This window comes from Labeo rohita, chromosome 11, assembly GCF_022985175.1.
Source record: "Labeo rohita strain BAU-BD-2019 chromosome 11, IGBB_LRoh.1.0, whole genome shotgun sequence".
In the NCBI taxonomy this organism is placed as follows: domain Eukaryota; kingdom Metazoa; phylum Chordata; class Actinopteri; order Cypriniformes; family Cyprinidae; genus Labeo; species Labeo rohita.
Window position 1 is genome coordinate 24,024,594 of NC_066879.1, and position 27,404 is coordinate 24,051,997.

General features: G+C 36.2%; 2 long non-coding RNA genes across 2 annotated transcripts; one reads left to right on the plus strand and one right to left on the minus strand.

Moving 5' to 3' along the window:
- Window positions 1-26,950, minus strand: LOC127173397 (uncharacterized). The gene is made up of 7 exons (XR_007828748.1): window positions 26,875-26,950; window positions 26,226-26,789; window positions 25,913-26,131; window positions 24,206-24,391; window positions 5,486-5,607; window positions 886-987; window positions 1-711 (listed from the first exon to the last, which is right to left on the minus strand). It is a non-coding gene; the product is annotated as an uncharacterized LOC127173397 (long non-coding RNA).
- LOC127173396 (uncharacterized) lies at window positions 9,382-13,979 on the plus strand. The gene is made up of 3 exons (XR_007828747.1): window positions 9,382-9,972; window positions 10,565-10,620; window positions 13,607-13,979. It is a non-coding gene; the product is annotated as an uncharacterized LOC127173396 (long non-coding RNA).
- Window positions 26,951-27,404: the final 454 nt, after the last annotated feature.

Here is a 27,404-nt window from a genome sequence, read left to right on the forward strand (position 1 = left end):
AGGTCCACCGTTAAATGTGCATTAATGCAGGATTAATTCCTGAAGCAAATGTGCTGAAATGCAAAGCTGTTATGAACATCCAGTGCCAGTTAATTCAGGGCATTCAGTGCAATGACATTTACCAAGTTTGTTTTGTTGTCGAATAATACTGACTCAGAGTTGGTTTAGAAGAAGGCCTGTAGAGACAGTTACGGTGGAACTGAGTTGGGCAACAATCAAAAAGGTGTTTGTGGGACCTGACCGTGTTATTCTGACATACTAGTGAGATTTGTGGATTCCCTGTTTGATCTCAAGAAGAAATTTATCAGACACAGATTCAAAAAGTCAACAAGAAGAGATAGCATGACCCTGGAGGGAGAGTGGGGTTGAAAAGGATTTATATAAATACGATACATACCATGCTTGGCTCCTCTGGAAAATAGAGAGCTTCTGTAAATCTGAGGCATGGCACTTTCATTAGAAGTTGGTCTAGAAGAGATGTATCTGAATCATGCTGTCTCCTTGAGTTTTAGGTTGTTTAAAAAATAAAATACCTTTCAGCACCGCAAACTTCTCAAAATATGACGGGTCATTCCCATGTGTATTATGCGCATAAAAGCCAATTGTTCAGCATGGAGGAGAGCATCTGGGACTGCTATTAGAGCTGCTGTAAACTTCTACTGCTGAGCCTGGATTAATCCACTTATGCCATATTCTACAGATCATAAAACTCTGGAAGAGAAAAGAATGAATAGTGTTCTCAAATCAATTCTGCAGCCACTGTGATAGAAATCAATTTTTGCATGTTTATGATAAAAGTTCAAATAAGGTCAAGGTCTCTGCTAAGACAGGTCTGATATAAAGTGTTAAGAAAAAAGAAAATATTGGTGTAACTTTCAAGGTTACCTTAAGTTGGTTGATTGTGAAATCCAGGCCATAAAGGCACGGGGTGTCTGTATTTCCTGCATGCTTTTTAACAGCATTCCCACGCTTCTGAATCTTCAGCAACTAAATAAAAGAAATAATTTTACCTCCATTTGCTCTTTATATTAAAGGAGTCATCAGATGCTAAGTACACTTTTAGATGCTGTTTAAACATTAACGTGCTGGTAGTGTATGTACAAATCTACCCAGTAATGGTAAAAATCCATGTAGTGGTTTTTAATTAATCTGTAAAAATAATATCCCCTTTTCCAAATCGAGCCGTTCTCAGATGCCTGTCGTTGTTGCGTCACACCCACAGAGGCCGCTCCCACGATAGTTGATTGACATGAGCGTCTTACCTCAGATCAGTTGTAACAGTCCAACCTCCATGTCTTGATGCCAGAGCACGGATGTAAGTTAGACAATAATTGAGCGACTGAGGTGTTGTGTTGCTGGATGTAATAATGAACGTAGTGGTCGTCATTTACTCCCGACATCTGAGCCGCTAAAGATGCAGTGGATTACGTTTGTTTGTGAAGGGAATGTGCCTCCCGATCTACATATATCCGTCTATGTTCGTGCAAATCATTTGTGATCCAGCTTCACTTACAGCAGAAGTGAGTATAAGGGTTTTTTTAATGAATCTTTGCGATCGCCTTTCCTAAGAATGTGCTAGTTAACAAGTTTAGTGGCTAAACACGGCTAAATGCGGCTCAAGTAAACAGGCTCGTCACTCCACAGAGAGAAGAGAGGGGCGGGGCGAGCAGAGACCTTATTTGCATTTAAAGCAGCCTCGACCACAATGGGGTGATTTTTGCAGAGCTGATTTTGGCAAGGTAAAAAGGGTGTTGTTTTACACAACCATTGAGAATTTTTAACCAAAGTATATTATAGACTTTTCATTAAGACCCTAAAGAATCATATCAACTTGTGGAAAATGGGCATCTGTTGACCCCTTTAAATGTGATGCAATAAAAATCAGTGTACCTTAAAAAAATGGCAAGATGTGTCTTTGTATTGAGTTGTAATACTTGTGGACTGAATATGAAAACAGAAACATACTGCCACTGTAGTACGATTCAAGAACAATTGAGCTGGTTCTTTAGGAATCAAAAACACACTGTGACTAATATAGTCAGACTCATGAACAAATGAATCTTATAACTTGGTTATTTATAGTGAATTAAAAAATGTATACTAGGCTACCGCATGACTAGAGTAGTCTGATTCAAATTACTGTTTTAAGTCAACATTTTTAAAGGAATAAAAAATACACAGTGAAATCAGTAAAAATTTGACTCTGGAACAAATGACTCATACTGTATGAGCCGTGGCCCACAGTTTACAAATGTAAATTCATGTCCCAGTTACATTTTCTTGGTTAAATAAACGTTACTTACACCACCAGAATAAAAATCTATATTGTATTTTTACATTTACAATGTAATAGGCTGCTCTATTTATTATAACCAAGCATACATCTGATCAGTGTTTTCAAGCCATTTATTGTATTCCAAACAGTCTTGCCAAGACTGCAGTTTTCCTGCAGAATTGGGCTACTTTAAAGGAGAAATTGACAGATAAATGTACTCACTCCTTGTCATCTAAGATGTTAATGTCTTTCTTTCTTCAGTCATAAAGAAATTATGTTTTTTGAAGAAAACATTTCAGGATTTTTTTTTCTGTATAGTGGACTTATATGGTGCCCCTAAATGTAGTTTAAATGCAGCTTCAAACGATCCTAAATGCAGTTTTAAACGATCCCAGTCAAGGAAGAAGGGTCTTATCTAGCGAAACGATTGGTTATTTTCATAAAAATAATACAATTTATATACTTTTTAATGTCAAAGGCTCATCTTGTCTCACTCTGCCTAAACTGTTTTTGTTCTGGTTCATGACAGTTAGGGTATGTCGAAAAACTCCCATTTCATGTTCTCCCTCAACTTCAAAATCATCCTATATCACTGTTTTACCTTGTTTGTTAAGGGTGTTTGATCTTCTTTGCATGTTCACTTTGCAAAGACTGGGTCGGTACTTCTGCAGCGATGTAGGATGATTTGAAAATGATATTTGAAGTTGAGGGAGAAAATATGATTGGAGTTTTTTGACATACCCTAACTGTCTTGAGACAGAATACACAGAGTTCAAGGAGAGAAAGACAAGACAAGCGTTTGAGAATAAAAAGTATTTAAATTTCACTAGATAAGACCCTTCTTCCTCAGTTGGGATCGTTTACACATTTGGGACAGTTTGAAGCCGCATTTTAACTGCATTTTGGAAGTTCAAAATCGGAGCACCATAGCAGTCCATTATATAGAGAAAAGTCCTGAAATGTTTCCCCCAAAAAACATAATTATTTTACAGCGGAAGAAAAAAGATATGAAAATCTGGATGACAATGGGGTGAGTACATTATCTGTACATTTTTGTTCTGGAAGTGGACTTCTCCTTTAATACTGTAGCCACGGGCTGTTTTTCATGCCGGCGACCCAACAACGTAATATTTAGGAGGGAAATCCCCGCCAACACTGGGCAGCAGCAATTGGGCGGGTTTTGTTTTGAAAACCTGGCAACCCTGATTTCAAGGTAATAACTCAAGGCAGTAACAATTTAAACAATATATATATTTTTAAACAATATATATTTTATTTAAGAACTGATGTTTAGCTGATGTTTTTCATAATAAACTCATTTTCGGATCATCAGAGCTCGGTAAACACTGGTCAAAGACGTGGAGATGTACCTTTAATTTCAACAAGCTGATTGCTCACTAAAAAAAAAAACCTTATGTTTTCAGGCCATTTGAAGTTTGACTTTATAAAGTAGTGATATACATAAGTGTGTGAGTTGTTTACTTTTTTATTAGTCTTCCCATTAACGCCATTATAGAGTGTTTTCAGTCGGCCAGATTGGCGGCACTGAATGTAAACAAAGCCACTGAACCGAACAAACTTGCATATTTTGCTGATGAAAACGGTCAATTATTGTCATGTTTTGAGCTGTACTAATCGGTCAGACCGGGAAAAGCATTTGGAGTACTATAGACTGCCAAAAGTTATAACAAATGAAGGAGAACAAAAGGCGTTTGTGGTTGGCCAAACAGAGTCAGGATTTCCAGGGCAAGAATCTTGACAACATTCATGTTTGTTCTTATCAATTCCGGTCAGGTGAAATATTAGGCTAATACCTTAATTAATACTGCTAGTACGTATCCTTACCACCTATTAACTTTAGTTTTTCAAAATATTGCGACCTTTCCTGCTTACCAAGTCCTTCTCTATGATTTAGCAGCTTCCACACATTTTTTCCCATGGTTTAGGCAGCATAAATTAGTAGTATTCAGTAGTACATTAACCATGCAATCCATGCTGTTGTTTACGTCTGAGTATCTCCAATATGGCCGCATGAATTTCCCCCATTCATTCTCAATTACCCCCCACCAATCTCACTGCACACTTTAGGGGGTCTGTTAAAACTCAATGGGCTTAGGGGAAGTGAGAAAGACATGGTGTCCGACTGTAACTTTACCTGCTGGTGTCACTGTTGGACAGTTTTACTTTAGAAAAATTATTGATTTATACGCTCCTAACTCTCAGATCTTTGAACCCCACTGCTTTCTAATATAATATGCAAATTATAAGGGAGACAACCAGTGGATAAAGGTGACCTTGATGAATTCTTCGTGTATAATCGCTGTACTCACTGCAGAGACATAATAATATTGTACACTTATGATAAATGTTGTTTTCTGTTGCCTCCCTTAAAAATCTGATCTTTTATTGACCCCTTTATCTTGTTTTAATGAAAACCTGCAGGAAAAACACAGTGTCACCCAAAGGTCTCATAATACAGGGGGACCACCCAATGTAGTGATGCACATGTTGGTGTGGCCTAGCAATAAGTGGGTTATCTTTGTGATGCAGTGGTGCTAAAGGGCTTGTAAATTGTGGGAAAAAACGAGAAAGCCCAGAGAGAAATAGAAAGGGAGAGAGAAAGGAAGTGGGTGTAACAGGAGGTTCTGGAATCTTCATCAACGCCACACTCCATCTGTATAGAGAGCGCTGTGTTTTGGAGTTCTTCTCTTAGCAATGTGACAGGTAACCATGATCCTGACAAAAGCAACTGAATGTACTGCAACAGCAGGGGGGAAGGGTAAAAATAACATAAAAACATATCCTGTGTTTGAAGCGTACATCGACAGGAACCGCTCAGATAACCATAACATTTTTTCCACTTTGTTAATGCACATGCTTTGCCGATTATAACTGTGGAAGATATTCCGTAGGCTCTGGTGACATCCTGTGAAACCACACATTAGCAAGCGTGGAAAGTTTAGAAAGCTGTCCCGTTTCATGAAAAATTCAAACACAAATTCAATTCAAATGCAATCCTGGTGTATCATTTACATTTAACTTCAGGAAAATATTGAATTTCCTGCATGAAGCATCCATACAATATGCACAAACAAAAAAAGCAAAGTTTTCTGTTTACGTGTGTTGAATGATTCGAACACAATACCACAGAAAGTAATAGCTTCATACATAAGCAGCACATGCCTAATAAGCAGTAAATTATTAACCTACTTCTGAGGATGTTTGAAGCCAGTTTCTTGTTCCAGCTATAGGCATCTGTCAACACAATGGTGGGGGAGACCTGGGTGGGCAGCACAGCTTGACAAAACATGATGAAAGAGGGAGAAAGAGACCTAAAAGAAAAAGGGGAAAATGCAGAACACTCATCTGTCGTGCTTGCACAGGATTGCAGAGTTGAGTGTACAGTATGTTCATGAGGTTGAGTGGACTCCAGCCAGACCTCTGATCTTCTCACTCCAATTTGCCAATTATGATGATTTGAACAAATGAGCTAATAAGCCTTGGATGTCTTTCAGAAACACAGAAAGCACAAAAAAAAAAATTAGACTGTTTGAGTTCAATACAGATACAGCCACGTAATGAGATGAGGATCATTCAAACCTATAGAGTCAGTGTAATATTGTTTTTTAAACGAATACTTATTTAGATGCATTGAATTGTTCAGAAGTGGCATTAATGTTTTCACTTTAACATTCTTTTTAAGTTTCTATTCATCAAAGACTCCTACAACCCCGATTCCAGAAAAGTTGGGACGTTTCGCGAAACGCCATAAAATTAAGAATAAAAGTTGTCTAAAGGTGACGAATGTCCCGAACATTTACAGAACATTGGAGACGTTCCTAAAACGTCCTCTTTTGGTTACGACAGTTCTGGTGCTCAATGTCCGTTATACGACTTTAGGGGGACGTTCCATTTTGGTTATTTTTTGGTCACATAAGAATGTTACAAAGAGGACATTTGGGACATTTACAGAACGTTCTCACATGGTCCTCTTTTAGTCATATAATAACGTTCGCAATATGACTTTAGGAGGACGTTCTATATTGGTTATTCTGTGGTCATATAAAAACGTTACAAAGAGGACATTTAGGACGTTAACAGAACGTTCTCACATGGTTCTCTTTTGGTCATACAATAACGTTCGCAGTATGACTTTAGGAGGACGTTCTATATTGGTTATTCTACGGTCACATAAGAACGTTATAAAGAGCACATTCACGACGTTAACAGAACGTTCTCACATGGTCCTCTTTTAGTCATACAATAACGTTCGCAATATGACTTTAGGAGGACGTTCTATATTTGGTCCTCTTTTAGTCATATAATAACGTTCGCAATATGACTTTAGGAGGACGTTCTATATTTGGTCCTCTTTTAGTCATATAATAACGTTCACAATATGACTTTAGGAGGACGTTCTATTTTGGTTATTCTACGGTCACATAAGAACGTTATAAAGAGCACATTCGGGACGTTAACAGAACGTTCTTACATGGTCCTCTTTTAGTCATACAATAACGTTCGCAATATGACTTTAGGAGGACGTTCTATATTTGGTCCTCTTTTAGTCATATAATAACGTTCGCAATATGACTTTAGGAGGACGTTCTATTTTGGTTATTCTATGGTCACATAAGAACGTTATAAAGAGGACATTCGGGACGTTAACAGAACGTTCTCACATGGTCCTTTTAGTCATATAATAACATTCACAATATGACTTTAGGAGGACGTTCTATATTTGGTCCTCTTTTAGTCATATAATAACGTTCGCAATATGACTTTAGGAGGACGTTCTATATTTGGTCCTCTTTTAGTCATATAATAACGTTCGCAATATGACTTTAGGAGGACGTTCTATTTTGGTTATTCTGTGGTCACATAAGAACGTTATAAAGAGCACATTCGGGACGTTAACAGAAACGTTCTCACATGGTCCTCTTTTAGTCATACAATAACGTTCGCAATATGACTTTAGGAGGACGTTCTATATTTGGTCCTCTTTTAGTCATATAATAACGTTCGCAATATGACTTTAGGAGGACGTTCTATTTTGGTTATTCTATGGTCACATAAGAACGTTATAAAGAGGACATTCGATCGGGACGTTAACAGAATACGTTCTTACATGGTCCTGTTTTAGTCATATAATAACATTCACAATATGACTTTAGGAGGACGTTCTATATTTGGTCCCCTTTTAGTCATAACGTTCGCAATATGACTTTAGGACGTTCTATATTTGGTCCTCTTTTAGTCATATAATAACGTTCGCAGTATGACTTGAGGACGTTCTATTTTGGTTATTCTATGGTCACATAAGAACGTTATAAAGATTTTGGTTATTCATGGTCACATAAGAACGTTATAAAGAGACGTTAACGTTAACAGAACGTTCTCACATGGTCCTCTTTTAGTCATACAATAACGTTTGCAATATGACTTTAGGAGGACGTTCTATATTTGGTCCCCTTTTAGTCATACAATATGACTTTAACGTTCTTTTAGTCATATAATAATATGACTTTAGGAGGACGTTCTATTTTGGTTATTCTATGATCACATAAGAACGTTATAAAGAGGACATTCGGGACGTTAACAGAATACGTTCTTACATGGTCCTCTTTTAGTCATATAATAACGTTCACAATATGACTTTAGGAGGACGTTCTATTTTGGTTATTCTATGATCACATAAGAACGTTATAGCTAAAGAGGACATTCGGGACGTTAACAGAATACGTTCTTACATGGTCCTCTTTTAGTCATATAATAACGTTCACAATATGACTTTAGGAGGACGTTCTATATTTGGTCCTCTTTTAGTCATATAATAACGTTCGCAATATGACTTTAGGAGGACGTTCTATTTTGGTTATTCTATGGTCACATAAGAACGTTTAAAAAAGAGGACATTTTGGACGTTATCAGCACGTTTAAATTTTTGTTTAAATATGTACAATGTATTAAACCAATCACAAAGGTCCGGTATACTGTGGAGGGATCCAGCTCTTCATCCCAGCATCCGTTGATCCATACTGAGGCTTTTTTTATTCACCAGCTGAGAGCCTTCTACGGTGAGTAACGTTATTTCTGCTAAATTAATTATCTATCATGGAAAGTTATTTTAATAATAGTTTTCTGAAAAAGAAGTACACGTTCCATTACTAATCTAATATTGTGAACATACTTTGCTAAACGAAAGTGAGTATTAAAGTTTAGCAACATGATCTCATGAGAATTCGTATCTATTTTATGTAAAACGGGGTTCTACAAAAGGTGTGCATAGACACTGAAAAATACTTTTGTTTACAGCATTAAGGCAATGAAATCGTGGCATTAACATTTTTATTATATTTGTTGTCATACCAAGGCAATATGTTTTCAAATGCATTATTAAATTAAGTTTACTCATTTACTTAATATGAAAAAATAACATTTCGATCAGTTCTGTGTGATTTCTGCTGTCAACTCATTGCGAAGAATACACTTTTCAACAAGACTGCAAACCCTTAAAATTAATAACATTTCTGCAATTATTTAACCATTTTTATGAAATATTTATTTTGTTTGCCGTGGGACATAAACGCCATTTTCTCCAACATGCTGTGACTGAAAAATAGAACCATAAACACACCAAAAACGCAACATAATAACATCTCAGTTTTATTTTTTTTAATCCAAGTCTTCTGAGAGCCTTCTACGGTGAGTAACGTTATTTCTGCTAAATTAATTATCTATCATGGAAAGTTATTTTAATAATAGTTTTCTGAAAAAGAAGTACACGTTCCATTACTAATCTAATATTGTGAACATACTTTGCTAAACGAAAGTGAGTATTAAAGTTTAGCAACATGATCTCATGAGAATTCGTATCTATTTTATGTGTAAAACGGGGTTCTACAAAAGGTGTGCATAGACACTGAAAAATACTTTTGTTTACAGCATTAAGGCAATGAAATCGTGGCATTAACATTTTTATTATATTTGTTGTCATACCAAGGCAATATGTTTTCAAATGCATTATTAAATTAAGTTTACTCATTTACTTAATATGAAAAAATAACATTTCGATCAGTTCTGTGTGATTTCTGCTGTCAACTCATTGCGAAGAATACACTTTTCAACAAGACTGCAAACCCTTAAAATTAATAACATTTCTGCAATTATTTAACCATTTTTATGAAATATTTATTTTGTTTGCCGTGGGACATAAACGCCATTTTCTCCAACATGCTGTGACTGAAAAATAGAACCATAAACACACCAAAAACGCAACATAATAACATCAGTCAGTTTTATTTGTGCTTTGTAATCCAAGTCTTCTGAATTCATACAACTGCGAGTAACAAATCCAAATTCTACCCTTTATTCAGCGATCTTCATTCATCTTCAGCAACGACCGTATAAACATCAAAGCCTGCACTGATTCGTTCGTCCAAATTCAAAATTTACCACTTCAATTAACTACGGCACTAAAATCGAACGCTCATTGGTCCTCGCCTGCTTCGTCACAGATTGCGACAGCAGTGTTCCTGTCGAGGTGTTTGAATGATGCGCGCTTTCACAAAGTGAATCAGGAGGATAGTCTGGGTAATATTTTTAGCGATTAAAAACTTAAATTGTGCTCTGTACCTCACACCAAACTATTGTATTTCACCTGCGGTGGCAACGCAGCATCATTTGGACTAGTTTTGGTAATGTTTTTGACATTTTTGCAGTAAATTATTTGGATTGCACTTGTCTGACTGTCATGGATTTATTTATAGCCTAACGTTACTGTAAGAAATGGCTGTGGTCAGGTTTAAAGGTAGAAGTGGGATTATCGTACCAAAATATTTTTTGTAATTCTATGTTGTTTCTAAAATGTTTCTTGTTTCTTGCATGTTTCAGTCTATTACGTTTCATATGTTTTTATATTCGCTATTATATGGGTATGTTTGGGTTTAGAGATAGGTTAAGGGGTCTAAAAATCTAAATTGCTCATAAATAATGTGTATATATATAATTATTTATTTATTTTTAATTACATAGTAATGATATAAAAGATTCGTAAATAATTTATGCTTTTAACTGACCAGGCTAAGATAAAATACACAACGTTTGTGGATCAGAATGTTTGTTTCTTTTCTGTCGTTTTTCTAATAATGTAAGTTATGAATGAATTAATTATTTTTTTACAGATGTCTTTTATTTTTGCGCCGTTTTGTCTTTCCTTTGATTAGTAACGAACACTGTACTGCAGTGAATGCAATGCTTTCATACTGTTCCCCTTTCTGTGCTTTCCAGACCTGGCCATGTACCCTGCCCTCTTCATACAGGTTGTCATGATGTAATTACAGAAGGTAGGCTTATCTTGCAAAAAGGGTTTTCAAATTTGCAGCAGCTGACAGGCCAGAAAAACGTTATAATTGTCACGTTATAATGTGATACATTACCAGTTAGAAGTTTTTGAATAGTAATTTTTTTTTTTTTTTATGTTTTTATAAAAAAAAGTCTCTTCTGCTCACCAAGCCTGCATTTATTTGATCCAAAGTACAGCAAAAACAGTAGCATTTTGAAATATTTTTACTATTTAGAATAACTTTTTTTGATTTGAATATATTTTAAAATTTAATTTATTCCTGTGATTTCAAAGCTGCATTCTTTGCACCTTTATTACTCCAGTCACATGATCCTTCAGAAATCATTCAAATATTCTGATTTGCTGCTCAAAAATATTTATTATAATTATAATGTTGAAAACAGCAGAGTATATTTTTTCAGCATTTGTCTAAAATGGATATCTTTTGTAACTCTATAAATGTCTTTATCATCACTTTTGATCAATTTATGGAGCATTTTTGCAAAATGAAAGTGATTAATTCCTTTAATTCTTTCCAAAAAAATAAAAAATAAATAAATAAAAATACTGATGCCAAGCTTTTGAATAATACAGTGATAATGCTGATCTTTGGATCTTTCTATTCATCAAAGGATCCTGAAAAAAATTACTCAACTGTTTTAATTATTTATTATAATAATAATAAATAAATAAATAAATGTTTCTTGAGCAGCAAATCAGTATATTACAATGATTTCTGAAGGATCATGTGACACTGAAGACTGGAGGAATGCTGAAAATGTAGCTGAAAAAAATTAGTTTAAAATATATTCAAATAGAAAGCAGTTATTTTAAATAGTAAAACTATTACACAGTATTACTGCTTTTGCTGTACTTTGAATCAAATAAATGCAGGCTTGGTGAGACTTCTTTAAAAAAAATATTAATAATCTTACTGTTCTAAAACTTTTAACTGGTAGTGTAAGTTCATAGTTTTAACAAGATGTTTGTTTTTTTTTCACCATATAAAATATTTTTGTTGTTAGGATATACAAAAATATTTTATAGCGGGAAACTGTTCTATGCAACTATGTTAAACCCAGGCATGAAGTATGGAAGCAATCAAAGTGTGTATATTGTATATGAAAAAAATATGTATTAAATGTCAAAGTTGCACACGGAAAAGTAAAAATAAATAAATAAATAAATCTTAAGATAAACACATGTGGGTTCTGTGTCAGTGGAAATATCAGTTCACATTTCCAAACATTCATTTTGCCATTAATTGTAATAATCCAGTGAGATTTTTGCTTGCACAATGAGTCTGACAACAGCCAGTGCTCCACAGAGATCTGATCTCACCATCATCCAGTCTGTCTTGAATGACATGAAGAAACAGAACAGACAGAGACGGACTAAATCCAGAAAAACTGTGGCAGTGTCTCCAAGACACATAAAGAATCCTACCAGCAAAGCTACCTGCACTTAGGGTAAAAGCAGCTTTAAACACAAAGGATGGTCACAACCAATGTTAATTTAATTTAGTTAATAGAAGTTAATTGATAAATGAAATCTATTTATGACATTATTTTTGACATCATCCTAAAAGGCATTTTTACACAAGTGCCTAAAACTTTTAAGAGTACTGTAGCTTTGTAGGTAGGTCTCTTGAAGCATCTTGGAGAGGTTGCCTCAGTTTTTTCTGTTTATTCATTTCATTCCAGACAGACTGGTTAATGTGATACAGTTGTGCTCATAAGTTTACATATCATTTGCAGAATATGCAAAATACGAGGGCTCATGACAATTGTATGTTATTTTGTATTTAGTACTGTCCTGAATAAGCTATTTCACATAACATGTTTATATATATACTCTACAAGACAAAATAATAACTGAATTTATAAAAATGACCCTATTCAAAAGTTTACATACCCTTGAATCATAATGCTGTTTGCCATTTTCTGGATGTTTTAATGTTTTGTGATAGTTGTTCATCATTCCCTTGTTTGTCCTGAGCAGTTCAACTGCCTCCTGTTTTTCAGAAAAATCCTCCAGCTCCTACACATTCTTTGGTTTCCCAGCATCTTCTGCATATGTGATGCATACGTGATGATTTTGAGATCCATCTTTTTACAATTAGGGCAACTGAAGGACTCATACATTACTATTACAAAACTTGAACATATTTACAGATGCTCAAGAAGGAAACACAATGCTTTAAGAGCCAGAGGGTGTAAACTTTTGAACAGGATGATGATCTGTAATTTTTTATTTTATTTTTGTAAAGATCATATTTTTTTCATTTAGTACTGCACTTCAAAAGCTACATAAATAATTACATGTTTTCCAGAAGACAAAATAAGTATAATTTACCCTAATCATCTATTTCAAGATGTTTCCACCCCAGGCTCTTAATGTTTTGTGTTTCCTTCTTAAGCAGTACTTTTGTAATAGTATGTATGAGTTTCTCAATTGTCCCCAGCATGAAAACATGGATCTCAAAATCGCAGTCACTGTTGGAAAGAGTTCGCATTTGCAGAAGATGCTGGAAAACCAAAGAATGTGAAGGACCTGAAGGATTTTTTCTGAAGAACAGCAGCAGTTTAACTGTTCAGGACAAACAAGAGACTCATGAACAACTATCACAAAACTTAAAAACAGTCATGGATCACCAAGGAAACAACATAGGGTATTAAGATTCAAAAGCATGTAAACTTTTGAATGGAGTCATTTTTATAAATTCAGTTATAGTTTTGTCTTGTGAACTATATATAAACATCTGTTATGTGAAATAGCTTATTCAGGACAGTACTAAATACAAAATAACATGATCTCTCGTATTTTGTTAAAATTCTTAACATTTTGTATATTTTGCAAGTGGTATGTAAACTTATGTGCACAACTGTATATATTGGTCATCTATACTTATACACCTAAGTGTGATTAAAAGCAGTTAAAAAGTAATTGAAGTAATTGCTAAATATTGTTATTTATACTTTTTTCAGGCAGCCGAAGAACAACTTGGGGCACCTCCTGAAAACAGAGACAGTGACTCACACACACGCGCACACACACACAGACACTAAATATATAATTAATATAAATCAATATGTTCTTGTTACTGTTTCCCATTATTTGGACACATTTTGATGCTTTACTGTGGAAATTGTCATATCAATAAAGCCAATTTGAAAATAATTGAATTGACTGATAGTTTCCTGTAATGTGTTACTAAAGGTTCTAAAAACATTCAGTAAATGTGAAGGAAGGACCTAAATAGGACCAAAAAAACATTTTAGGTTCGTCCTGCAAATGTTATGGGAATGTAGTGTAGAGACTAATAGGGGACTTCCTATAGAAATAACCTAAACGTCCCAAGAATGTCCTGAATGTTCTGTGAATGTCCTCCAAATGATGTCCCCTAACCCTTTAAAGAACTCCAGATCATGACCGTCTCGGAACATCCTGGGAACGTTATTAGGTGACGTCCTTGACACCAGAATGGACGTTCTGAGAACGTTTTGGGAACGTCACATTTCCAAATAAAATATGGTCCTCTAAACGTCCCAAGAACGTCCTGAATGTTCTGTAAATGTCCTCCAAATAACGTCCCCTAACCCTTTAAAGAACTCCACATCATGACCATCTCTGAACGTCCTGGGAACGTTACTAAATAACGTCCTTGGCACCAGAGTGGACGTTCTGACAACGTTTTGGGAACGTCACATTTCCAAATAAAATATGGTCCCCTAAACGTCCCAAGAACGTGCTGAATGTTCTGTGAAGGTCTTCCAAATAACGTCCTCCAAACCTTTAAAGAACTCCACATTGTGACCGTCTCAGAACGTTATGGGGACGTTACTAAACAACGTCCTTGACACCAGTGGGGACGTTCTGAGGCCGTTCTGGGAACGTCACCTTTCCAAATAAAATATGGTCCCCTAAACGTCCCAAGAACGTGCTGAATGTTCTGTGAAGGTCTTCCAAATAACGTCCCCCAAACCTTTAAAGAACTCCACATTGTGACCGTCTCAGAACGTTATGGGGATGTTACTAAACAACGTCCTTGACACCAGTGGGGACGTTCTGAGGCCGTTCTGGGAACGTCACCTTTCTAAATAAAATATGGTCCCCTAAACGTCCCAAGAACGTGCTGAATGTTCTGTGAAGGTCTTCCAAATAACGTCCTCCAAACCTTTAAAGAACTCCACATTGTGACCGTCTCAGAACGTTATGGGGACGTTACTAAACAACGTCCTTGACACCAGTGGGGACGTTCTGAGGACGTTCTGGGAACGTCACATTTCCAAATAAAATATGGTCCCCTAAACGTCCCAAGAACGTCCTGAATGTTCTGTGAAGGTCCTCCAAATAACGTCCCCCAAACCTTTAAAGAACTCCACATCGTGACCGTCTCAGAACGTTATGGGGACGTTACTAGGCAACGTCCTTGACACCAACGGGGACGTTCTAAGGACGTTCTGGGAACTTAAAGTATTAGTATCCTCAATTCCCAAACAATTAAACATTGTAATTAAAAGGAAAGTTGATGTGGCACAGTGTTAAACATGCCTCTGTCCCAACTTTTTTGGAGTGTGTTGCAGCCATGAAAATCTAAATTTGGCTATATTTATAAAATAAAATAATTAAATAATTAATTAAGTTAATAATTAAGAACAAGTTTCTTTGTACTTTAGTCAATTAAATAAAGGTTAAAGAGAACAGATAACATTATTGATTTTTTGGCTTTTCACGAAACATCCCAACTTTTCTGGCACTGGGGTTGTTTAAAAAAAAAAAAAAAATTAAATAAAAAAAAAATCAGTTTCCACAAAAAATATTAAACAAGTCAAAAGTTTTCAACATTGATAATAAAGAGAAATCTGATGTGATCAAATGTGATGTACCCAACCTGATCTTATGACGAAAACATAACTATGGAAACTATGGAAATACGTACACTGTAAAAAATAAAAAACACAATTTGCCGAATCAGCTTAAAATAATTTGTTACCCTGCTGCCTTAAAATTTTAAGTTCAGTCAACTAAAATAAGTTTATTCAACTTGAAATGTTAAGTTAAGTACTAAGTAACAACTTATATATTTGTGTTTGCTAAACTTAACAGATGGGTAAGTAACCCAGCTGCCTTAAAATTTTAAGTTGATTCAACTCTAAGTTGTCACTTTGTATAATTTAACATTTCAAGTTGAATAAGCTTTTTGAATTGACTGAACTTAAAATTTTAAGGCAGCCAGGTTACAAGTTATTTTAAGTTGACACAACAAATTGTTTTTTACAATGTAGTGCCATGTACGTTTCGTGACATGTTTGGGTTTTTTTTTACCCAGAACAGATGAATGTACATATGCATGTTTTATGTAATGCTGGTTTTTTACGTATCACCGCAGTTCTGGCTTCAAATGTCTGTTGAGTGGCGCTATAACTCTAATGATCCGTGAAGTTTTAAAATAAAGGACTATTTGCACTACACCTATCTGGTGGCGGAAAATGATAGTTTTCTTGATTGTTGAGTTAAATCGAGTTACAAAGTCTGAATTAGGAGATATAAACTTGCATTTGTGAGAAAGTCAGAATTCTGAGATAAAATAGGTAAATGTTATGTAAAATTATATAGGTTTAAATACTATTTCATTGAATTTTACCCATTTCTCTTCACCGCAATGCACACACAGCTGCAAGTAACGTAACTGTGACATCTACTCCAAATTGGTCAATATCAGACAAAAAATATCAGACAAAAGCTGTGTCTCATTTCAAAGCTCATGCCCTCCGAAGGTCACATTTATCAGCCACATATGCCATTGAGGCTGCCTCATTTCAGAAAAGTAACCATTCCAAACTAAGAAAGCAATTACAGTAATTTGAGGAATAACAGTCAATTTTATAATGATTACTCTTCTGAAATGAGCATCCTTGATGAGGTACATGACCGATAAATGTGACCTCTGGAAGCGCAGACAGAGCCAAAGTCATTAAAACTTTGAAACAACTCAAAATGATGAATTATGCACAACACGGCCCGTGTTTTACGATTATAAATTGACCCTAATTTGAATCATGTTAATTTCATTGATAGTCTAGAAGCTCATCTGTGCATAATCATGTAAGGTAAGATTAGTTAGCTAGCATGTCCAACACACCACTGCAACTTTATTAAACTACATGTTCTGCTCTTCTTTCTTAATGGCATTACAAGCTGAGGGTCAAAATCTCAGGAGAGATGTTTCAAAAAGCTTATGATGTTTGCTCTGTAACAGCAGCGACTACACTTGAGTGCACAAAAAGTGTTTCAGGGTCTTGACGTCTTCATAAGAACGCTCCCGCTAACATTGACCTCGAGTGACAGGAATGTGTTCGAAATATAGAACATAAACACTGTTGCCTCCAGCCAGTTTGAGGCGAAATTCTTCAACAAGCAAGGCTTTCTTATTTTATCTGACAAAGAATCTACTTTAACATTAGCGCATATACTTGTTTTTTTTCTCAGCTCACTCACTGAAGACAAACGAGGTTGAATAATTAAGTGACAAAAAGCAGCTACATTGATCTAAGGTATTGATATGATCAGATTCTAAAACGATTTAGCAAATCTTGATGTTCGTTGCGTTTAGGCTAAGATGACAGCTCATTCATTTCCTCCTGATGAAGTCACCTTATCGCTGCAGTCCGCTAGCTTCCGTAACGTGCAGCCATGAAACGCGTTCTTTCGTTATGTCGCAATGACAAGCAGAGGTGGTTTAAGGCTCATAATTAAAGTAAGTGGAGTTTTTAACACTTGCAAGCCATAGAAGGATCAAGCTGAAGGCCTGAGGCAAATGTCACATCTTGCGCTCATGTTTTGACTAATGCCTGTGGAGAGATTCCACTTGTGCCTGTGAGGAATGGTTCGTTGAGTAGGAACGTTGTGGCCCCTACTTAATCAACTCCTGATTTCATGAAATATTCATGTTCTACCTGTGGGTTCTCAGCATGTGAATTGTTTTGTTTTGGATATGGGTATGTCAAAGTGCGTTATGAGATGCAGACAGCATGTATAAATCATATGAGACTAGAAGTTGGTGTCTCTTATGCTTTAGAACTGTTGTGCATGAATCTATCAACCTGATCTCATGGTGAACGTACCTCTGGGGATCTTTTTTACAAGACGCGAAATACGTACCGCCATGTTTTGTGACATATTCGATGTGAAATGTCCACTAATTGGTGCTAAAAGACTGTTTTTTCCCCAGAACAAATTAACGTACATATGGTACATTTTTATGTGACGTTGGTTTTGTACGTGTCACTGCAGTTCTGACTTGAAAACTCTGTTGATTTACACGTTGGTGTCGAAGCCTGACGGAGGGAGTGGCTGAAGCTTGGCGCTGATGCGACTGTCATAGTGACAACAGCCAATCACATTACTTTTCTGGTGTTGCATGAACACGATTGGCTAGCATCTGCACTAGTATATTTGCATAAGGTGATCTGATTGGCTGACGCCTGCACTGCTGTTTGAAAAGTTGAAAAGTTTTCAACCTCTGCTTCGAGCAAGTGCATTTACTTTTGCATGACTTTTTCAATGGTATGTGACTTCTGCTCAGTAATCCACCAGTTTTGCAAACACGTCTTGCCTACTTTTCACAGCGATTGGTTGTCACCTGGCATTTTTCGCTCAAGATTTGCATAAAGTTGAGGAATGCCCAACCTTTTTGATGCTCTCAGCCGCTCTTAACGCTTTCTCCGTGCCGCTTTTAATCCCATAATGCTCAACTTCCATAAGAATGAATTGAAAACGCTCGCTACATGCCAGTGGAAACCCACCATAACTCTAATGCTCCATACTAGGGTTGGGTACTTTTAAGGGTACAGACTGAATTGCGTCGGTACTACCGAGTACTGATTCACATTAGATAAATTGGTACTGAATTTTGGTAAATGAGAGCGCATTTGGTTACAGGAAGAGAGAGGGGGTGGGGGGGGGAGAAACCCTGTGACATGATGTCACCCCTGCAACTCATTCAAACACACAGGACAAACCGAAATGTGAAGTGTGGTTACATTTCTAGGGCCATATGGTTTCTGCAAAAAAAGGACGAGATTGCGGAGTTCATTGATAAAAACGGAATTACTCAATAATGTGTAATGTATGTCAGTGTCTGTTAATATTAAAATGCAAAAAGACTTTTTAAATATGAATCCTACGAAATATGAAACGAAAGGCAAAAGCACCTGTTTGGCAATATTTTGGATTTTGAAAAGCTGTTGTCTTTTGCCGTTTATCTAAGGTGATTTTGGAAGGTTTTATTTTTTTTAAACATTTGTTTCTTATTTATCTGGTTCCAAATTGTTTGCTGCTTTTTACTTTATTTTAAACTTTGTGTATTTTATTTATTTTATTTTACGTCAATGTGTATGCCGTGCTTATTCGTTTTGCTAATAAACGTTCTATGGTTCCACAGTGTTTGCTGATTTTGTACACCTAGGCTATTTAAACTTTGTGTAGCCTAAGTATTTTCTTATTTTATATTAGGCATATAACGTGGTGTATTTTTATTCATTTTGTTAATAATACTTCTATGAGTTTGACCTTGTATTTTGTTGATGCTTGAATAGAATCCACGGCGAATTGCTGCTAATTTGAAAGTGAAAGTAAAATGCGCACAACGCTTTTACAAGCTATTTAAAAACGAAGGAAAGGGAGGAAAAGAGGGAAAACTCAAATGAACTAAAGTGTTTTGGGCTTATTTTTTCAATGAAATAAATGTTTTTGTTATTACACCGAGTAAAAAAGGTACCCTAGGTTTTTACCGAATTTCAGATACCAGTACCGTACCGGTTAAAATGTGAACTGTACCCAACCCTAACCATGATGTTTTATATTAACGTACCATCTGCACTACTAAACTTATCCGACAGTATGAACAAAAGTTAAAGTTGTTAAAAATAAAGTTGTTATTTTTGTTCTGTTTGTGCACAAAAAGTATTCTCGTAGCTTCATAAAATTAAGGTTAAACCACTGATGTCATGGACTATTTTAACAATGTCCTTACTAGCTTTCTGGGCCTTGACCATGCCAGTTGCATTGCTGTCTATGCAGGGTCAGAAAGCTCTCAGATTTCATCAAAAATATCTGATTTTTGATGAACAAAGCTCTTACAAGTTTGGAACGACATGAGGGTGAGTAATTAATCACAGAATTATCATTTTTTGAGTAAACTAACCCTTTAAGTAACTGACAGAATCCAGCAACACTGAGTTCTTCCAGAAAGAAACTTCTGGCATGCGTGAGGTGTCAAAGAAGAACGTATGATTTTGTTGTCAGTTAGTTGCTGACAAGCAGCAATCCTATCGACTGTCTAATGCAGATCTGTGACCCTGCCGACTCCATACACTGTGATTTCTTGGCAAAACATTATCATTGTGGCTTGCTACAAAATCACTTATCCCTATTGTTAGAATAGATTGAAAAACGCAGATTCATTGTCAGGATAACCTGCCATCACTACCCGATGGCATGCAAACCCAAACTGCTTGAGTTTGAACTTCAGATTCATTCAAAATACAAAGAAGACTGTGCTTTCCTGGCTTTGTCAGAATTGAAGAAATAATCCAGTGTGATGTGACAGAACTTCACAGCCAGTGATCAACATGCATTTTAAAGGGCACGTATTATGCCCCTTTTTATAAAGATGTAAGTCTCAGGTGTCCCCAGAATGTTCTGTGAAGTTTCAGCTTAAAATACCTGACAGATCATTTATTATGTGATTTTGAAAATGCCTATTTTGGAAGCATAAATATGGTGCTTTTGTGCACGTCTCTTTAAATGCAAATGAGCTGCTGCTCCTGGATTTTTATTCATGGTTTTTTATACTAGAATTATGAAACCGTATGAACATGCAGTCATAAAGCGCATATATGGTTACCTTTTCTCACTCGTCTCTGCTTGACAACAGCTGCTTTCATCTCTTACATCGATTCATTATCTGCTGAGATGCTTCATATGTAGGCCAATCTCTCTGCACTGAGGTAATTCTCTTTCCAGCTACTCCATACAATCTCATGCATGGATTCTTTCAGTCTAAACTGTGAGTAAAAAGCTCCACGTGCAAAAAGTTCCTTCCATTTCCCAAAATCTGCTGTGAAAGGTATAGCTTCGAAGGTATGCTTCGGAAAAACCTTTAAATGTCATGCTTATTTATTTCCATAAAAAGTTCAAGGTTTCTCTTCTAAAGCTGTGCAGTTTGGGCTGTATTGTACCAAGTACATAATCATTCTGATCGAAGGAAGCGCCTGCTAAATAACAAAGAACATAACAGGAGAACTTTCTAAACAGTTTCAAAATGTCAGTAAAAGTCAAACCCCGAGTTCAGTGTCTCCTCCCGCACAACATATTATCTATTACTGACATCACGACAGGCATGAACAAAAAGTCTCTCGTATTTAATAACACAGTCAACAGTCCAGCCTGGTGTGACATACTTTTAAAAGCCTCCCATTTTCTTCAAGTTGCCTTTAAATGGGGTAGCTCACTGAAACTAATAGTTAAAAAAGGTATTTGTGGTCAAAATCACACTGGAAGCCATAAAAGGCCTCAGGAAAAGCTTAGGATCAGTATTCATCTAAAACACAGAAGGGAAGATATGTTTGCTAAGAAAAGAACAAGCAGATCTCTGGCCATATGGGCGGCAGAGGGAGCAAACATAGCTTCAGGCTGTTGCTCTGCCTGCCTCTTTCATTCTCCCCCTCCTAATGTTGACGCTCCACTGGAACTGGGCAGTTTTTTGCATCGTATTAGATGGCAAACCATTAAGGCTTCTTGTTTATTTCAATATATGGTGCTTCAAAGAAAAGAATGGAAATGAAATCAAGGACTTGGATGAGCTTCAGAAAGCTCGGAGTTGTAGACATTAATCATTTCATTGGGTGCCAAGACAGGGTAGGTAATCAAAGGTTTACCAAATCTGTTGACAGTGACTCCAAAACTTTATTAAGGCTTGTTTGAAGTAATACTTTGCAATGATGTCAACCAGTGTTATGGCCTTGTTTAATAATTGCAGATTAGGGAATTTGCAGATTTTTTTTATTTTAAGTTTTCTATTTGAATATACAGATGAAGTCAAAAGTTTACATACACCTTGCAGAATTTGCAAAATGTAAATTAATTTATTCCTTCAATGAATTTTCAACAGCCATTACTCCAGTCTTCATTGTCACATTATCCTTCAACTGTGATACATTTGATACAGGATTCTCTTGAAATATTGTTTTTGTAACATTATAATAAACTTTTAAAGAGTGGTGTATGTCAAATACTTCAGTCGAATCAGTTCATTCAAACAGACATTATGGTTGCTTAACCCATGGCGAGAAATTTATCAAACCGTGGGGGAAGTTTTGCTCCCACATCTGAAATATCTAGGGCAGTTTTGTCACTCTCAGTGGCATTTTGCCCCCAAGCCCTGGTTAATTTCTGACCTTAATACTGTTATCAGGCCTGCCACTAGGAGGCTAATGGACGACTCCATTAATGTGATACTGATGTTTTGTCTTTGGGCCAAAGAGCTCAAAATCACCACATAAAAATGTGCCCTCTGACATGAGCAGACAAATATAGAACATATCACATGTAGGACGTGGATCATTTTTGATGGCTGATGGATTTTTGAGGCTCTTTCCCTCACTAAAATGATAGTCCACCCAAAAATAAAAATTATGTTGTTTACTCATCCTCATGTCGTTCCATATCTCTAAACAAAAACAAATAGTTAAAGGGTTAGTTCACCAACAAATGACCGTAAGACCTTTGTTCATCTTCAGAACACAAATTAAGATATTTTTGATGAAATCCAAGAGCTTTCTGACCTTCTATAAACAGCAACTGACACGTTCAAGGACCAGAAAGCAGAAATGTAGTATTTTCATCAAGAATATCTTAATTTGTGTTCCAAAGATGAACAAAGGACTCACAGGTTAGGAATGACATGAGGGTGAGTGATTAATGACACAATTTTAATTTTTGAGTCAACTATGTCTTTAAAGCTGTTGTATTATACAATAAATACTTTTTGAACTCTAATTCTGAATGTGAAATTCAAGCAACCACATCAAACAGTCTGTGCTGTAAATTTAACAGGATGTTTTGTACAGAAAGAGGGCAGATTTGCCCCTAAAGTGACTCACTTGCTCTTAAAAACACTTTGTTCTGAGTGCAGGGTAGAAGGCCAGTCATCATTAGACTATCAAATCTGTGGAAACCCTTTATTATATTTGATCTCATTTCAACCTCGTCCACGAGATGGATTTTACATTTAGCTCGAGTGCTTCGCTAAACGCTCACATTAAAATCACTTTAAAAAACCCATGACCTGAAATGGACTTTTATTCAAAGGCACTGAAGGGCAATTTGATTCGATCTCATTAAAACCCCCAGAAACATCCAGCATCTGTGTGAGGTAATCAAACTGTTGTGGAGACATTTTCAGTGTTTAACTATTAACTATTATGAATGCCTTGATGAAAATTATGTCCGACTCCCATCTGGACACCGAAGGTGTCTGTTTTTCTCTCTTGCCTTCATTAGATGGGAGGACTATCTGTTCGCTGCGCCTGCTTTTGCCAGATATTGTGCGAGTGGGAGCTGTGCGTGTCTGGAGGGATTATCTTCCTCTGTATTTTCAGCTAATAAAAACAGCTTTACATGCTCTCACAACTGTGTGCACACAAAACAAGTTATAATTTAAGGGTTGCAGGTAAACATATTTTTCATTTTGATTACACTACAACAATGCAATGTATTGCTTTCATACCAGAAGGTTTTATGAAAAAGAAATGCAAATTTGAAGCGTGATATTTTTCTTGTTATAGTTCCAGTGTATATACTTTAACAGACTGAACAAGGTCATCAATCAGAGAGACAAAGAAAAACAACTTTATATTTGCACATTTTTACACAAGAAAGCACTGGATTGTCATGTCTGCATATTTAAACAAATTAATTAGATGATATGCTGTTTAATTAATCATGTTAATTGCATTCATGAAAATAAAGATGTTTTGAAGTTATTTTTGTGGCAGAAGACTAAAGCATTGAACAGATATTACAATGTGGCTTTAACATTTATTATATTATCTAAAGAAACTCTGTTATACTCTTAATAACTTTCATTATTCAAGACTATGACTCATTGTCTCCTGTGAAACAGATATTTTTTATATTTTTTGGACATTTAAATGAATAGTTCACTTAAAATGTGGATTACTTGATGTTTCTAGACTCACATTTTGACGGCACCCATTCACTACAAAGCAAGTAATGTAATGTTAAATTTCTCAATATATGTTCCGTTGAATGAACAAACTCATCTACATATTGGAAGGCCTGAGGATAAATAATAAGTTTTAGTAATTTTTTTACATTTTTGGGTGAACTATTTCTTTAAGATGCCATGTCAAGTCAAGAACAGTTTATTAAAATTATTATTTTATATTTATTTATATGAAATGTACACACAAAATTGATAGCCGCTATTGATACACCGAGAATTTCAAACACGCATTGCACACAAGCCCCGCTCCATCCATTAATAATTCCTGACATACCTTCAATTCATTGAGCGGCAGGTTTCGATTTCTGTCTTGTCTTGCCAGGAATTCCTCCACAGACTGGAAGAGCTGTAGAAAGACAAGACGACTCAGACGATCCCATGGTGAAGCCCCGATTCCTCCCAGTGCAGATGTTGCTGTGATGAACATCTGGATATACTGTATTTGGCTTGCTTTTATATCCTGCAAAGGCATAGGATATACATGAGTTTTACTAACATAAGGATATTTGTTCCTCCTTCCATAATGAACAGCACATTACCAGTAACCAAATAAATGCATGCTGCACAGTTAGGCAGGAAGTCATGTGTTCTAGTCCACAAGCACAGAATTGTAAATTAGGGCATGCTAGTGACAATGCTGCTGTCACATTAACACCAGAACTGAAATGTAAGTCAATACCGCAATTAGACCTTGTAACCACCAAAAAAAAAAAAAAACTCCTGAAAAACGGATGTCCTGGAATATGGGGCTTGTTGTGATTAAGCTATCAGAACGTTTTGATAAGACAAAGCATTTAAGGTATTACAATGTATTCAGGTTTTCTGTTACAAAATATTTCAAAACTAGAGAGCCCCTAAAGCGACATGGTGATAGAAAAAAAAATTGATGGGAGGAAAAATGATATTTCATTGCTTTTTGTCTTGCTGACTGTATTGCTTTCCCCCCAAGAAATTCTGCATTTATTCGCAAAACTTTTGTGATTTTTAACCACAAGTGTTTGTGTTGTACTATAGCTCAACTTCATGCATTACATACTAAAGTTGGAAAGGCCACGTGTGACGTACGCGGAAGCACCAACCCAGTGTTTCCAAAGCGAACGTGCAAAGAAAGTCAAATGTACTTTTTCAAAAAAGGGTAAAACAACAATGTTGGGCGATTTTGAAGCTGGACAAGAAAATGAGATGAGAATGAGATTTTCGTCATAATTCAACATTTTTTCACCGACTACAACGAAAGAAAAACTCGTTTTGAATGACAAAAACTATGACGAAAATCTATAAACATTTCTGTCAACAATAAAAACGAGATGAAAATGTTAGGGAGGCACGATTTGAGAAGAACGAATCTGCCAGGTGGTTAGGAGGTTAGATGCCTACATTTGAACGTAAAACGTTAAAAGTGTCAATATCTGGGAGAAGAGCTGACATATAGATCAATTTGACGAAGCAAAAGAGAACATAATTCGGTCCGGTTTACAAATGCACACACCGAAGCAGCGCCTCACCCAGCACACGAGTACTTTCGTAGCTGAAAACTTTCGCGTCTCATGAACGGAGAAATACACACAAAATAATGTCGAATTGTCCATTTTGACGACGTAAACACACTCGTTTACGTCTTATGTGAATGTAAACAGGGAGAATATCAGTACATTGCATCTGTGCATTTGGTTTTAAAGGGATAAACTAAAAACAATTCAGATGACTAAAATGCGACTAAAACTAAATAATGTTTTAGTCAGAAGACCATGACTAAATTTAAATTTGCTGTCAAAATTAACACTCCTTTGAAGCTGCTTAGAAACTGCAATTTGGACATTCAACCCACTGGCCACCATTGAAGTCCACTATATGGAGAAAAATACTGGAATGTTCTCCTCAAAAACCTTCAATTCTTTTCGACTGAAGAAAGAAAGAGATGAACATGTTGGATGACATGGGGGTGAGTAAAAGGAATTTTTTATTCTGGAAGTGAACTAACCCTTTGAGATGTGGCTTTTTTGTTGTCTAGATGTTGTTGGTGGCAGCTAACAGGTGGAAATCTTAATGAATAATGGGTAACTGACTTCTGCTTCTTTCATCCAGGCCCCCAGCCTCAGTCGCCCCATCTCACAGCTTAATATCGTCCATCTGGCCACACGCATAGTCTTTCATTCTCTCACCTTTTCATTAACTTTAAAATTGGTTGCACTGAAAAGGACTAAAACATGATGAAAGGTAGACAGGGTCAATATAATTAAAATATCTTTGTGACATACAAATGGGCCAGAGAACAATAAGTAAAACAAACTCACCATTTTCATGGAGATTTCATGCTGTACACCCTCAAGGCATGAGTTCTCTGCTCTCTGAGGGAAAACAGGGGCTTTGTGTTTGTGTGTCTTGGCCGGACAGCCTTGTGATTGATTATTATTTGGGTTTTATCCAGAGGTGAGGGCCGTTCACAGGGTCTGATGGGTCTTTAATGATGAAAGCTGTGTCTGAAGGTCTGTGAGTCTGTGAGCCTGCAGCACCGCAGTCTCTGTTGCTTTTTCCATCGCAGTCATACCTTCATTTTGGACATATCATATTTTCAGCTACGAAAAGGGACCCCGTCTCCACCCAATGGGGCAGACTGCAACAAAAACAATTTACAGTATGTTAGACTTTAGTGTGTTCACAGACTGTTTGCTACGAATGCCACCTTTCATTAATTTATAGTTGTGGTGGAGTATGTTTATCTGGCGAAAAAGAAAGGCGGCGCTCTCGAATTGAGCCAACCATCACAATAGGAGATCACGGAACGTTTGGATATTTCTCTGTGGAATTCTGCCGAGAGATCACGCTCTAATATCCCACAGCCAACGCCTTTTCTGCAGCTGCAAAGCAGAACATAGTTATTTGAGCTCCAGACGCACAATGACACGCTGAAATACGCAGTTATAAGTTGTGAGGCAATGTTACCGTAGCACTCCTTTGGGACGCGGTGAACTGACTCCAGACAGGAGAGAAGAAACATGGAGAGATTATTGTGAATTTACAGACTGTTTCCTAGTATGAGTTGAGATAATGGAGTACTGCACTGTGATTTGACAGCTGAACAACCCTTTCTGATGCAAGCAAAAAATTGGCTGCAAAGATACATGAGCAATTGCAACAACTGCTGTCATAACTTGGATTGCAGTTCAGGACACAGAGACCCTTAGTTGTTGTTTTCCTTGAGTGAGTTCATCATTCAAAAAACATAACTCTCTATAAACTTAGACAGCTGGCTCGTAGCCTACGTACTGTAGTGTAGACAGCATAACTGAAATCCAACCTTATGGGAATAGTAAAAAAAATGAATGATCCTGGTTCCTTAAGATTCCATTAATGCTTATTTAGGAAATAAATATTTAAAAAAATAAATAAATAATGAAATTTGTACATACATAAAACCAATCAGTAACTATAGTGCCTTGTTAATGTTAAGTCTCAGTTATTTGTAAACTGTA